Here is a 16,399-nt window from a genome sequence, read left to right on the forward strand (position 1 = left end):
CAAGGCTCCAACCAGACTACTCCCGGGGTAGTGCTGGCACCAGGGCAGAGTACCGCTGGGCTCTGCCCACTCAGCAACCCACCAAAACAGCCTACCAGTCCCCCACACAGCCATGGTGAGGCACCTGGACCTGGACAAGTTTTTCTCTTACTCAGGTGTAGTAACCATTTATTGTGGGTGGGCTGTACTGCTGTTTCTGTTTTGTGGGTGGGCTGCTGGACTAACAAGGGCACTGACCGGCAAGAGGTCAGGTACCCTGTTAGTCTGTTTGGAAAAGGGGAGAAATGTGGCGAAACCAACCTCGCCACTGGGCCCTGGAGAAGCCTATTTGCTAGCCTCCTACCTGCTGACTATGGCCCCTGGGTTATTTGGGGCATATTGTACTTTATATTGCTGCTACTGGCCCTTTAAAATCAGCGATGGACATATTGGGACTTTTGGGACTACTGTCCCTTTAAGACTGTGGAGCATATTCCAGTATACTGCCTTTAATATTACATATGTATTTATGTGTTGAGTTTAACCTGGGATATGTATGCAGCATTCACCTGATTGTTCGGTAGAATCACTCCATTCATTATATTGAGTGAACCTACCGAACAACCAGACCACCCAGGAATAAGTGTGCCTCCAATTACAGTTTGCAACAATGTTGCAAACGGGTAATTGGCAATCAGTGTAATGTATTCTTTGTCCTCTGGGTGGCCGCCATTCGGGAAACAAACACGTGGCGGCGGCCATCTTAAACTACCGAACAGCGGTGTTTTGCCGTCGAGTGTCTGGAACTAAAATCGGACACTTGACTAGGCAAACACCGCTGAGACCTCCATACTTCCAGAAATTCGTATAGAAACTACCGAATGACCCGCCGTTCGGTAGAAAGAACCCCACAAACAAGGGAATTCATTCAAACCCTCTCCAGGCTCTATAACACAGGCAATTTGTCTGTTTTCATTCCCTTGTTTGTGACCGACCGCAGGGCCAAAATGCATGGAACTGTTTTCGGATACTTTACCCATGCGGTCGGTCAAATCTTTGGAACCCCATATCTCACGAACCGTTCATCCGAATGACTTGAATTTTGAATATGTTGTCCCCCTGAATAAGGGCTATTTATTTAAAGGTGTACCCCCGGGTTTTGGGGTACATCCAGAACTTGGCTGAAAAGGTGTACCGGATAATTGGGTTTAATGTTATCTGAGGGGAGGGGATGTGTGGGCTGAACCATGTATGTGATTGGATATTTTATGCCTCCCCCTGGGTGTGGACTGTATGTATATTATTGTAATAAAAGCCGGGCTGGATGAGCCAGTCCAGAGTTCCTGTTTTACCCTCAAAGTGATGTGTCGTCTCATTATTGGGGGAAGGATTTATTGCATGCTGTTCCAGTTGACTGCTAGGAGTACAAGCCTATTCGTATGGTTCCTATTCAATGGTCTACAGCATTCATATGCTCGGGATAATTTAAAGGTTTCTCGGATTCGGTGATTGTGGTGTCTGCCAGAGTGCTTGGAGTCCTCAGGAAGCGCTAGGAGCATCCATTAACGGAGGTACCCGGTCGGGGTGCCAGGCGATCCGTTACACGTTGTAAATGGGGTTGCTACTCAGCCAGGAGAAGCACTGCCGTTCCCCTATTTTGAAGTACAAAATGATCTAATTTACCGCGTAGAAAAAAAGGATTCAGATATCATTAAGCAGCTGTTGGTTCCTCAGACTTACCAAAACATAGTACTAAAGGTGGCTCACAGCCACATATTAGGGGGACACTTGGGAGTAAAAAAAAACTAGAGAGAGAGTCCTTAGAAGGTTTAACTGGCCTGGAGTGTTTGCTGCTATTACAAACTATTGCTCCTCATGTCCGGAGTGCCAGTACAGGGCTCCTTTTAAGACTCCACTTGTACCCTTACCCATAATTGATGTGCCTTTTGAAAGGATCGCTATGGACTTAGTGGGGCCACTGGTAAAATCTGCTAGGGGACACCAGTATGTATTAGTCATCTTGGACTATGCAACTCGCTCGGAAGTTCCACAGGCCTCCACAGGCTTCTCTCCTTTTGAATTGTTATATGGAAGACATCCCAGGGGAATACTGGATATTGCTAAGGAGACCTGGGAACAGGAGACTACTCATCACAGGAGTGTAATTGAGCATATAGCTCAAATGCAGGATAGAATGGCCACCATCATGCCTATTGTCAGGGAACACATGATGGAAGCCCAGCAGGCTCAGAAAAACAGCTATAACCGTAATGCTAGAGTGTTCCAACCTGGAGGCAGGGTCTTGGTTCTGGTCCCTACTGTGGAGAACAAGTTCCTTGCGACTTGGCATGGACCCTATGAAATAATAGAAAAAGTGAGTGATGTCAATTATAAAGTCAGACAACCAGGAAGAAAAAAGCCTGAACAGTTGTATCATATAAATCTGTTAAAGCCTTGGAAGGACAGGGAGGTCCTGGTTGCTTTAAAACCTTCAGAACCTCCTATAGTAGAGTCGGAGGTGAACGTATCTGAGACTCTTTCTGTACATCAAAAGCAAGAGGTCAGAGATTTCATCAGAAGAAATAAGGATGTTTTCTCGGTAGTTCCAGGAAAGACTAAGGTGATTAAACATGACATAATAACCGAACCAGGGAAAAGAGTTAATCTCAAACTCTATAGAATTCCTGAGGCCCGGAGGGAGGTTATAAACTTAGAGGTTGAGAAGATGTTGGAGTCATTGAAGAATCGAGGAGTAACTGGTGTAGTCCTATTGTATTGGTGCCAAAACCTGATGGCACATGGAGGTTCTGTAATGACTACCGCAAGTTAAATGCCATCTCAAAATTTGATGCTTACCCAATGCCCAGAGTTGATGAGTTAATAGAAAGACTGGGTAAAGCTCGTTATCTAAAAACCTTGGATTAAACAAAGGGTTACTAGCAGGTACCTCAATGAAAGAGCCAAAGAAAAGACTTTTCAACACCCAGTGGCCTGTTTCAGTACACTGTATTGCCATTTGGGTTACATGGGACACCTGCCACATTCCAACGAATGATGGACAGAATTCTTAAACCTCATGATCGCTATGCTGCAGCATACTTGGATGATGTCGTCATCCACAGTGCAGACTGGGAATCCCACCTCCCCAAAGTTCAGGGTGGTGCTTGATGCTATCCGCTCAACGAACTTAACTCCCAATCCTTCCAAGTGTGCGATTGGTTTAGAGGAAGCAAAGTACTTAGGTTATTCTATTGGGAGGGGTTTGGTTAAACCACAGGAAGCCAAAGTGGAAGCCATACAAAAATGGCTGCAGCCCCTTACAAAAAAAAAAAAGTAAAGGCATTTTTGGGTTTAATTGGATACTATAGACCAGGGCTTCGCAAACCTTTATGGGCCGAGACCCACTTTTCAAAACAGTAATTTTTCGAGACCCACTTGCTTTTAATGCGTATTTTAAGAAGTGAACACCATGGCACTCCGCTTCAGAGGCATACAATTGGCACACAATGGCAAACCGCTTCAGAAGCATACAATTGGCACACCATGGAAAACCACTTTAGAGGCATACAATTGGCAAACTATAGCAATCCGCTTTAGATGCATACAATTGGCACAGTGGAAATCAGCTTTAGATGCATACAATTGGTACACCATGGCAATCAGCTTCAGAGGCATACAATTGGAACATCATGACAGCTTTAAATACATAAACTTGGCACACCATGGCAATCAGCTTTAGAGGCATACATTTGGAACATCATGGCAGCTTTAAATACATAAACTTGGCACACCATGGCAATCAGCTTTAGATGCATAAACTTGGCATATCATGGCAATCACTTTTAGATGCATAAACTTGGCACATCATGGCAATCGGCTTCAGAAGCATTCAATTGGCACACCATGGCAAACAGATGCATAAAATTGGCACACCATGGCAATCAGCTTTAGATGCATTCAATTGGCATAACATGGCAGTTTTAGAGGAATAATTTTGATATATCATGGCAGATTTAGAGGCAGAAACATTACACATCATGGCAATCAGTTTTAGAAACATACAACTACTCAGAATCAGAAATGCTGTTGTCCTGCTCTTTCATCCAGCCACCTCACGTTGATTATCCTAGTGGTGGAACTAATGTAGAGAGGACCCTGGTGCAAGTATGTTTTCTGGGCCCCTATCTAGTGAAAGTTTGGCCAAAAGGTAGATCTCCATCTGTAGGAGAACTTCAATCATATGCCAGATGGAGATCTACTATTTGCACATCATTGCAGGGTTATATTTGTGAGTAGTGTTTGAATGTAAGCATGTTTTTGTATTAAGTATATGTGTGCATGTATGGGTGTATTTGTATGTACTGTTGCTATTGGAATGTAGTGGTGTACTTGTTTGAAATGTTTGCGTCTGAATACAGGGGTGTTTGTATATGTAGTGTAGGACTTTAAATGCAGGTGTGCTTTTTGTGTTTAGTGTTGGTGTTTGAATGAAGGGGTGTTTGTAGATCATTTTAGTGTTTTAATGCAGGGGTGTGTTTGTATGTAATGTTTGGGTTTGATTGCAGTGTGTGTGTGTGTGTAGTGGATGCAGTGTGTGTATATTGTGTTCATAAAATATACATATACACAATGTGTGTTTCAATGTAAGCATGTTTTTTTGTATAGAATATGTGTGCAGTGTATACACACACACACATACACACAAATACACACAATGACACAGCGATACACACAATGGCACTTAGTTTCCCACACACATATACACAGATACATGTACACAGATACACACAAATACACACACACACTGACACAAAAGGACACGCAGAGACAGGAGGTGAGGGTGACAGTGTGGGACGGAGTGTGTGTACTGGTAACAGTGTGGGGGCAGTGTAAGGAGGGGTTACAGTGGGTGGGCAGGGGGAGAAAAGGTTACAGTGTGGGGAGAGGGGCAGGGAGAGAAGGGGTTACAGTGGGGGGTAGGCAGAGAAGGGGTTACAGTGGGGGAGGGGGGCAGGGGTATTTGGCACCCCTCTCCCCAACTTTGAAATGTAAAAAACAACTGCAATTTTTTTTTAAATGTATGTGTATGCAGTGTGTGTATAGTGTGTATAGTGTGTGTGTATAGAGTGTGCATAGTGTGTGCAGTGTGTGTATAGTGTGTGTGTATAGTGTGTATGCAGTGTGTGTAATGCATGTAGTGTGTGCAGTGTGTGTGCAGTGTGTGTATATAGTGTACATAGTGTATGCAGTGTGTGTATAGTGTGTGTGTATAGTGTGTATTCAGTGTGTGTGATATAGTATAATTTAGAAACAAACAACTATGTTTAAATGTCTATCTGTTCCTGTCCAAATCTGTGATGAATAAATTGCGTATACGCAGAAGTAAATTCAGACTGACACACGGAGTTCAGGTTAAAATAACTTCGAGGAAATTTATTGGCATCTGGTTAAAAGTGGGCTCGCAGGCCCTTATAAGAGCGAAATTGCATCATCATTGAATATCAAGATATCAGTAAATAAACATCATTAATTGGATTAGTTGTTAAGTGGCTATGTCAATGTCCACCCATCAATATTATTAATTGGCTCAAAAACTAAGTGGTTAGCTAGGTGTCCTCCCACCGAGAGGTGGTATTGTTCTGGACACGGGTGTGGACTGATGGCTCAAGCGCCATCTTTCCCAGCACGAGGCTTACTCGGTGGAAAGGTGGGCTTGGGCGTCATTTTGCGTAGTTAGTGATGTCAGACTCGTGGTCAGGTGCAGGGTTCTTTTATGAATAGAACATTTCATTAGGCCAGCTTTCTCATGGCCTTCAGATTATACTTTGTTGCAAATTACAGGAGACTCAACAATTCCGGAGTTAGTCAAGTCTTTATAGAAAATACAGTCTCTATTCATTATACTATGCTGTTAGGAAATTCTGTCATGTAATGTAGTCAAAATGGAGGATCTGTCATAATGTGAAGTTAAAATGGAGTTAGTACAATAATTCAATACAGGCTCAATAAAGATTTTTCAATAATTCTACATCAGTCCCCCCTATGAAATGTTAGATTCTAAAAAGATAAACTTTATTTGGTTAATACCAGAAGACGTGTTAGCCCAAAGGCACAGAAACCCCGTGGCCGCTAGCTAGGTGTTAAAGCAAAGTGCAATTCTGTCCCTTAGTCTGACCCTAGTAGGCTAACTCATCCGTCAGTATGGCACTCGAACTCTTCACTACCATGGGTGGCCCACGTGGCTAGCCCACCACTTCTCCACACGGTAGTCTTTACCCATACAGACAGATGCTGTCCCTAAGCTGGTCCCTACCTAGAATTCTCGCACTTTATCAATAAAAGGGATAGTTTGCAGCGGTATACAGGGTGAGTTGAGATCTTGAATATCTTGGTCATCAACTGTGAGATGTGCGAAAGTGGGTGCCGCTTGGTCTACAGTCTTCAGGAGGAATTTTCTCAGACAAGGGAGGACACAACAAACGAGAAGAGCAAAGATAAAAAGAAAAATTTGTATTGCTATACCAATATGCATTAAAGCTTTTTGCCATCCTGTCATCCAACCAAACCATCTTTCCCAGGGATCTTTTATCCCAGAATTCCTTTTCAACTCTTCAGAGAGTTCATTTAATTTCTCTATGGCTAAGGTGACTTTACCATTAGGGCCTGTGTTTTCTGGGATGTAAGTACAACATGTCATGGTGTCGGGCAAAATTTTACATACACCTCCTTTTTCAGCTAGAATCATGTCTAAGGCCATTCTATTCTGGAAGGTCATGTGAGATGTAGCCTGTAGCTGTTCGGCTAAACCTTGGAGGGCATCCCTGGTGTAGTTAACAAAGCGTTGTTGGTTGTAATAGATGTCATTTATCCAATTTAAATTCTTGTTTGCAGTAACTATGGTAAAAAGTGATTCAAACCCCGCAGCAACTTCATCTCTTGCTTTAAATTCATTAGGCACCCCCTAGGCACCCCAATGGCATCAATATAAATGTGAGGGTCAAAACTGCCTTTTACTGGGGCTTCACGTTTAACCTTGGCTGGTGTATGTTTGGACTCATGTGTGTCAGGGTGTGTGTCAGAGATAATATGTATAGGCATGATGGCTTTAGCCAAAGTACACTCCCCCCACCATTCCTTGTCCAACCTGGATCTTAGCTGTAAATCTCCACACAACCAGTAAATATCCCCCAATGACCTAGTATGGAATTGTAACAGGTGCATAGGAACAGTTCTGTAGATGGCACAATACCCTTTAGAGAAGTTACCCAAGAATTTACCAATTCCATCATAATTAGCATAACAGGTGTAATTACCTTTATAAACTGTAACACCATCTGGGGGTTTGACATCCTTGGCTAGAAGAGGATACTCTATTGTCCATGCTTTGCATGTGGACCTATTGAAATTGTAGTGGTAGGCAAAAAGACTCAAAACACATTCTTCTATATCTACTGGCAAGGTTAAAGGTACGGTGCCCAGGTGAGGCCGGGCACCACCACACACATAGCATGCGGTTCTGTTATGCTTGTTGGCATTATATTTCATCCATTCTAACCATAGATTAACATCATTAAAACCTGTTTCAGCGGCCATGGTATCTTCAAAGGTGGGGTTAGCTATGGCCATCATGTCTTTAAAGGACTGGATGTGGGGTTTTAATGGATTTGAGACCATATGGGTGGCCCCTTGCCACTCTGAAGAGTTGCACATATCTTTAAGGTAGAAATGCCCTAGCTTATTATAGGGACCTTTCTTCCAATACATTCCCATTACATACTGGTCTGCATCTGTTGGACTGGGATGCTCAATATTTAGGATTAATTTCATTGGTATACCTCCTCCAGGCTTTCTCAGAGTCATTCTTTGGAGAAGGGATCTACCATGATCATCTACTTTAGACAAGGCACTTTTTGGTTTGTAACCCCAGGCAGGCCCGGCATTCCATCCCGCCGCCCCCCAATGGTTACAATTGTGCCCCCATTGTTTGTCAACTACACAAACATAGGGGTCCTTTGAATGAGGGATATCTCTATAGATATTTTGGATCTGTGATGTAGGGAATAGGCATTCTACAATGACACAGTAATCAAAAGTATAAGTAGCCACATGGGTACATGATGAATTGTACCAGAAGGTGTACCCACTAGCATCTTTGGTGATGGCTACTTGCTGGGCCTTAATTAAGCTAATTAAGGAGATAATTAACCAGAGGTACATGGTTGTGCGGTATCTGCTTCCTCTGGGGCAGGAGTCTTCTTGCAATGGGAAGCGTGGATCCAATGTGGCCTGCCGGCCAATTTGACAGAGGTTGCAGTGATCAGGAGAACTTGGAATGGTCCGTCAAATCTTGGTTCCAGGGTATGTTTCCGCACAAATTTCTTGACCAGAACCCAATCTCCGGGAAGCAGGTTGTGGGTACCCGTATCCGATTCTGGATCTGGAATTGAAGAGAAAACTTGGGCATGTATTTTGTTTAAGGCTCTTGCAAGTTCAGTTACATAGTCTACTAAAACATCAGTTTGAAGCTGCAACTGTTGCGGGTAATGACAACCTAGTCTGGGTGCAGTCCCAAATAGAATCTCATATGGGGATAGTGAGTGCTTCCCTCTAGGTGTGTGCCTAACACTGAATAAAGCTATTGACAGGCTTTCTGGCCAGGGCATCTTTGTTTCTTGTGACATTTTTAACATTCTGGCTTTTAAGGTGCCGTTCATGCGTTCCACTTTGCCACTACTTTGTGGGTGGTAGGGAGTGTGAAAGGCTAGGGTCACTCCCAGGGCAGTCCAGATTTCTTTAGTCACTGTTGCTGTAAAGGCTGGGCCCTGGTCACTTTCAATGACTTCTGGAAGTCCAAATCTACATACAATTTCTGTAAGTAGACGTCTTGCAGTTGTTTTTGCGGTGATATTGACCACTGGGTAGGCTTCTGGCCAGCCTGAGAACATGTCCACTATTACTAGTGCATACTCATAAGGCCCACTCTTGGGCATTTGTATGTGGTCAATCTGAATTCTCTGGAATGGGTACATAGGCCTAGCCAGGTGTTTTAAGGGCACTTTGCTTGGCTTTCCTGGGTTGCATTTTGCGCAAATGACACAGGCCCTACAGAAGCTGTTGATCAATGTTGTGATTCCAGGTGCTTCATAATACTTCTGAATGAGGGCAGCCATTAAGTCTTTTGACAGATGTGAAGGTCCATGTGCCCATTGGACAACTGCTGGATATAAATTCTTAGGGAGGCAGAATCTAAAGTTGTTGTAACATATTCCGTCCTTTAGGACTGCTCCTTTCTTCTTCCATTTCTGGATTTCCTCGGGGGTAATTGTAGCTTGCTGTTCCCGCAAAATTCTTAGGTCAGTAGGAAGGGTCTGCAAGGTAAAAATAGGAATTCTTCTTGTCCCGACACTTCTTCATCCACTTCCTGCAAATTTCTTGCTGCTTGCTTAGCAGCCTGATCAGCCAAATGGTTGCCCTTTGCTTCATCTGTATCCAGTTTCCCATGTGCCTTCACTTTCAAAATGGTCACTTCTTCAGGGAGTAGGAGGGCATCCATTAGTTCCTTGATTGCAGAGCTGTTCTTGACTGGCGTACCGACAGTGGTAAGAAATCCTCTTGTTTTCCAAATTAGTCCGAAGTCATGTGCCACGCCCAGGGCATACCTTGAATCTGTGTAGATGTTGGCGCGTTTTCCTTCAGAGATTTTGCATGCTGAAGTCAGGGCTTGTAATTCAGCTTCTTGTGCAGACATTGCTGATGGTAAAGATGATGATTTGATAACTTCATCTGTTGTGGTTACGGCATATCCTGTGTGGTATCTTCCTTCTTCATCAGCATACCTTGAGCCGTCCACAAACAGAGTGAAATCAGGATCTGTTAATGGATTCTCATGTACAGTTGGTAGGTGTATTGTTTCCATTTTCATCTGTTCAAAACAGTCATGAGGTGTTTCTGGGTCATATTCATTCACTATGACCAGATCTTGAAATTCATTTTCCAGGAAATGGCGTGGCCATGCTTCAAGATGGTCATTTGCTGGGTATTTGGCAATGCCATTTTCCTGTAGCTGTGATTCATCCATGGTGGCCCATAATTTTGCCATGGGCCCAAGATCATTCCATGATTTTGTTTTCAACTTGGTAACAGGGACATGTGGAATAGCAGTATCCCAATGACGGTACAAGTAATTGAGTTCTGAAGGTAGTTGGATCAGGACCATGCTATTGCCTTCAGAATCACAGTAAAAGTCTTGAGCAGTGAGTCTCACCTCCACCCAATGATAGAGCTCATCTTCATAGCAAGGTTCATAACATGGTACAGAAGGCATATCCTGCTCCCTCGCAGAGAGGTGTTTGTCCTTCATAAAAGGTTAAATCAGGATGCATTCTCTTGATGGTACCAGTGAGAAGGTAGATGTAGGTTTCATCCATGATAAACCCATAGTGGATACCCCCCTCAGGGAGTGGAAGAAGAGTGGATGGGTTGAGAACCTGACATCTTTGAATGGTGATGTTGTCAGGCAGCAGGAGGTGACATTGGAGGCGTAGGTGTCTTGCAGGAGACACATGCTTGAGTTGTACTTGGTTGATGATGGCAGAAATGTCATGAGGGTCCAAGACAACTAGAGGGCGGCCAAGGACCAGGTCTGCAGTTCTTTCAATAAGTTCTCTTGCTGCAAAGACTGCCCGAAGGCAAGATGGGGTCCCTGTGGCCACAATATCCAGTTGGCAGGAGAAAAATCCAATAGGCCTTTGAGGGCCTCTTAAGTCATTTGTTTGAGTAAGAACTCCTGTGGCATGGCCTTGTCTTTCAGAGACAAACAACTTGAAGGTTTTGGTGTAATCTGGTAGGCCTAGAGCAGGAGCAGATGCAATGGCACGTTTTAGTGTATGGAAATTATCCAGAGCTTCATTGGTCAGGCAGAATGGGTCTGACTTGAGTGCATCATAGAGTGGTTGCATGAGCAGAGAGGCTTCTGGGATCCAGGCTCTGCAGTAGGAAATGAGGCCTAAGAAGGCATGTAGAGATTTTGAAGTCCTTGGAGGTGGGATATCCAGAACTGCCTTGACTATGTCACGAGTGAGATGTCTGGTACCCTGAGATAGGCAATGTCCAAGGAAGATAACAGTGGGTTGACAGAATTGAAGCTTGAGAAGTGAAGCTTTGCATCCTTGTTCTGCTAGATAGCAGAGGAGACTAATTGAACATTCTTCAGTTGTGGGTATGTCATCTCCACAGAGCAGTAAATCATCCACATACTGGAGTAGGACAACTTTTGGATGGTCTGCTTGCCATGGATCAAGGATGGAGCACATGGCCTTTGCAAATTGACTTGGAGAGTTTTGTGCCCCTTGGGGCATGACAGTCCATGTATACTGTTGCATTTCATGGGTGAAGGCAAAAAGGTATTGGCAAATTGGGTCCAGTGGTACACTGAAGAAGGCATTTGCCAGATCAATTACTGTGAAGTATTTTGCAGAAGGTGGGACCCCAGAGAGCAGAGTGTGTGGGTTTGGTACAATAGGGGTGTGACGAGAGCAATCTCGCCACATTGCATTGGAGAAGCCTGGCTGCCCGCCTGCTGCCTTTGAACTATGGCCCTGGGAGATTGGGCCCTTTAAAAACAGTATTCGGCCATACCAGAGTGTATGTCACTCATTCTGGCCCTTTAAATACAGTGGGGTCATTTGGTACTTGCCCTGTGTGAGCTGTGGTAACCCAGATAGCTATGCCATGGAGCCTATTCGGGGGAGGCATAAAATAACCAATAACATAGATGTTACCTCCCACACATCCCCTCCCCTTAGTGTGACACTTAATCCCATTATGTGTACAGTTCAAAATGTACTTTTACATAACTTTCATAACTTTACAACCATACTTCACATTCACATAAAAATACATATCCTCAATCAATCCATTCAGGGGAACAACATATTAAAAAATGGCATGAATCAGACCAGGGGTTCAAAAGTTAGTAAAAGTATCTTTTATTCCCCCTGGCTCAAACAGTAAAAGTAAAACATCCCCACAATGCATCCTGGCTTCCTCCCTTCTGCCCTGGAGATAATTGGAGAAGGAATCTAATTATCCAGGACTAGAGGCAGACTCCATTAACCACATGGTTGCAAAACAACATAAAACTCTTTAAAATACATAAAGTCACATTTTATACATTAAACACAGACATTTAACATATCCCCAGATAGCTCAGGTCTGCGTGCACATTATTAGGTGAATGGCACGCAGACCACACAAATACAGTTTAATTGCCATGGAGCCAAAGTCTTTCCCATAGTCTTTCATTATATGAATAGGCTCCATGGCATAGCCATCTGGGGGGTATCACTGCTCACACAGGGCAAGCACTGAATGGCCCCACTGTATTTAAAGGGCCAGAATGAGTGACATGCACTCTGTTAGGGCCGAATACTGTTTGTAAAGGGCCCAATCTCCCAGGGCCATAGTCCAAAGGCAGCAGGCAGGCAACCAGGCTCCTCCAATACAATGTGGCGAGATTGGTTTCGTCACAAGGGGTGTCCAGGACAGTTGCTTCATTGACAGCACGGAGATCCTGAACCATTCTGTACTTCTCTGGTTCACCTTTTGGAGTTTTCTTCTTCACAGGGAATAATGGGGTGTTACATTTTGATTCACATTTCACGAGAGCACCCTTCTCCAAGAGTGCTTTGATTTGAATTGAAATGGCTGCAGCTTGTGCCGGCTTTAAAGGATATTGTGGTTTTCTTGGTAATTTTGCTCCTGGAATGAGCTTTACCACCACAGGTGGAACTTTTAGGTGGCCTATGTCCTCTGGGCCTGAGGACCATAGTTTTACAGGTACCCTTGTCTTTAGTGAATCCGGGAAATTGGACCTCAGTTCCTTTGCCTCCCCATGGGGTTCTTCTAAATGGAGCATCAAAGACAGGGAGCACAAGGCTGAGGTATCTGATACAGATAGAGGGGTAGACAGTTCCACCTGTCCATCTGGAGTGAAGGTGATAGAGGCCTGCAGGCGAGAGAGAACATCAGCGCCTAACAGGTTAATTGGGCATGTGGAGGATACTACAAAACGAGCAAGCAAGCTGGGGTAGTTGCCAACTCGTAATGGGGTTGTTAAGGGATTGTGTCTTGGTTGGCCATCCACTCCAACACAAGAGACATCAATATTTGACAGAAATTATGGATCTGGCAGGTCTTGTTCTCTTAGAACACTTCGGGCTGCACCTGTGTCAACCAAAAAGGTAGTAGGTTGTCCTTCAATGGGTAGAGTCACAGTGGCAAGTGGCCCGCCCTTATCCCCTGAAGACACTGCCATGACAGGGGTTAATGACACAGGCTTGCCAATTTCCTAATCATCTGGTTCCTCAGCAATTGGAACCGTTTTTGTGGCCTTGGGGGCAGGTGCAGGTTTGGACACTCTCTTGGGTTCTGGGCAATCATTTTTGAAGTGTCCTTTAGCTTTGCAATTAAAACAATATCCATCCTCAGGTTTGGTGCCTTTTGGAACTGGTGCGGGGCGGGACACCATAAGAGGAGCTGAAGTGGGCCTTCTGGGAGTCTGGGCAGATTCCAGACCCCTAGCAATTAAGAGTAAGGTATCCAGAGGGACTACCTTATATTCAGGGCGTGCAGCAATGATTCCCTTGCGTATGGAGTCTTTAACACCTTGGACAAATGCACCAGACAGCATTTGTGAATGGATCTTGTCAGTGAGATCAAAACCCAAATCTGTAAACATTTGAAACAGTCTTGCATGAAACCTTTCCACTGATTCTCCTTTGTCTTGTATAATATCAGTAAGGCCAGCAGCCTGATCTGCAAGTTTGTCCTTAGCCCACTCTTTTAGTTGGTTGCAAAAAGTTACCAACTAAGGGGGAAAAAAATGTCACTTATAAGCAGATCTGTACTGAGGTGGCGGGCCATGCTGGGCCAATATGCATCCCCGGCTTTAATAGCACAAATGCTCAGTAAGTCACGCCATGCTGCGGAATAAGTCTTTTGAATCTGAACTATCCCTCAGTAAAAAGGCATAGGTTGCTTTTCTGGGTCGGGGAGTGATTTCATTAGAGCACTAGCTTGAGTAGGATTAAAAGCTACATATTTAGGAGGGGCCCGATCCCCCCGGCCGGTATGTCCGAAAGGATCATCGGGGGAACGGCGGGGCGGGGGCCCCGTGGCCTCCTGTGAGTCCTGGGATGCCTCCTCATACTCATCTTCATCTGTGACCTGGGCCCCTCGTAGCGGGACCACCTGAGGTGTCAAAACCGGGGGAAATGAGGGATTCCCAGATGCTGGAGTGGCTAGTGGATTATGAGCTTGGGGTGAATAGTCACCGGGAAGTACCGGCATCAGGGGTGCTGGATGACTGGGGACCGCCATATTGGAGGCGTGAAAGGAAGCTGCGTTAGGGTTAAGGGAGGAAGTGGCGGCCATGTTGGATGTGGGCACATCCGGGGTAGATTGTGTCGGATTGGGCATGACCGGGGACTGGGGAGTGGCTTGGGGAAGGAAGTAGGGATAATTTGGATAGGGCAGGGCCATGGGGTAGGGGAAGGGGTATGGCCAGGCCATCTGGGTGGGGGCTAGGGCGGAACCTGGGGAGGGCGGGATAGCTGGGCAAGGATTAGGGAAGGAGGTGGGAACCTGGGCTGTTGGAGGAGTGAGTAAGGGAGAGAGCGGAGAGGGATTAGCAGAGGTGGGTGTAGTAGGAGGAACCGGAGCGGGTGCAGTAGGATTGGCAGTAGCAAGGGAGGAGGGGTTAGTGAACTGGGTGGATGCAGACGGGAGGGTAGGATTATCAGTGGAGAGAGAGTGTAGAGAAGGAATGGCGGATGAAATGTTTGGATTAGACAAAGAAGGTAGTGCAGGGATGGATGAGGATGATGGGAATGTTAGGGATGATGATGGGGAAAATAAAGATCCATCAGAATTCAGGACCGGGCAAACAGGGGAAGTGAAGGGATGGGTGATGGGAGGATTGGGAGTGGGGAACATGGTCAGCTGGCTATCACCTATTGCTGACTGAACCTTGGGAATGGACATCCCCTGGGTGCCATTTTGGGGTGCTGGCTGAGGGAATGCCCCAGCAACACAATTATTATGATATACATACAGTTTTACACCTTTGTGATCTATTTCTTCCTCAACCTAACCTTCCTGCTGAATAGCTTTCGCTACTCTGTACCATGCTTCAGCAGTACGCAATAAATCATTATCTGTAAGCTTGCCTTTCTTCTCTGTCAGTAATCTACGCCAGCTTTCTGGCTGCAATCTACCACATGTAGGCACAGCAATTTTACACACTTTAGCAATCTTTTCAACTCCTTTAACCATCTCCTCACCCTCTCTGTCTTCCACTAAATCGCACGCTAACCAGCCCCTACCGGGCTTCCCCAATTCTTGACCCATCTCCTCTATAAAGGCGTCCCAGATATAGAGGAAAGAAGGTTTTTGAAAAAGAGCGTCTACAATGCTCGACTGCCACTCGGAGAGGGTGGGTCCCCCCAAGTGCGTCTTCCCAAAACGTAGACTAGTCACTAAATCCGTGTACCCGAGGTGGTATCCACGGATTGGAGCGGGGTGAGAAGTGTGTGACCAATCACTTCTCTCACAAGAGAAATAGGAGTGGATAGTGTAAATAATACAGGAAGTAGAGTAAAAAGTAAAAAGTAAAGTGAATGTAGAGACAGACACGGGAGTTTGAATGACTCCCAAATAAAACAACAATTCAATTGAAATACAGTGCATGCATCACAGTTCAAATAAATTCAACAGTATTCCCTTTCCTTTACTCATGTGACCGAAGTCACCTCCCTCAATCTCGTAGTGTCCCCGCTCGGAGAATGACTTCCTCAAGTCTCACTACCAGCGGCCACGGAAAACAACTAACACCGGCCCGAGATCCATAAGCCTCCCTCGTTACAGCAGTCCACTAAGTGTGGCCACCTCTATCCTCACCCTCATAGTGCCCCTATGGACCCACCCATAAGTCTCACTACCCCGTGGTGATGGAGACAGCAATGCCTGCCCAAATCCACGCACCACAAATAACAATTGGAATGCCACCAGCCTCAGCGCTCGAAGCTGGAGGGTACCACCTCTCTGCAAGCAGAGCTATGTGCACAATGAGGCTAGCTAGGCTATCAAAGTGACACCAGAAGGACCCCCAGGAAGCTATGAGTCTACACAACCTCCACAGGTCCAACACCCTCTTTTTCCCTTCAGCCACAGCCACGAGGCTCCTAAAAGAGGTAAACAGGCAAAGAAGACCCTCAGGTAAACTTCCACAGGTCCACCCCCCTTTTCCCCTACAGCCACAGCCACGTGGCTCCTAAAAGGGGTAAACAGGCAACAGAGGACCCCCAGGCAAACACCCACAGGTCCACCCCCCTTTATCCCAAAAGGGGTAAACAGACAAACA

Source organism: Pelobates fuscus, chromosome 7, assembly GCF_036172605.1.
Source record: "Pelobates fuscus isolate aPelFus1 chromosome 7, aPelFus1.pri, whole genome shotgun sequence".
In the NCBI taxonomy this organism is placed as follows: Eukaryota; Metazoa; Chordata; class Amphibia; order Anura; family Pelobatidae; genus Pelobates; species Pelobates fuscus.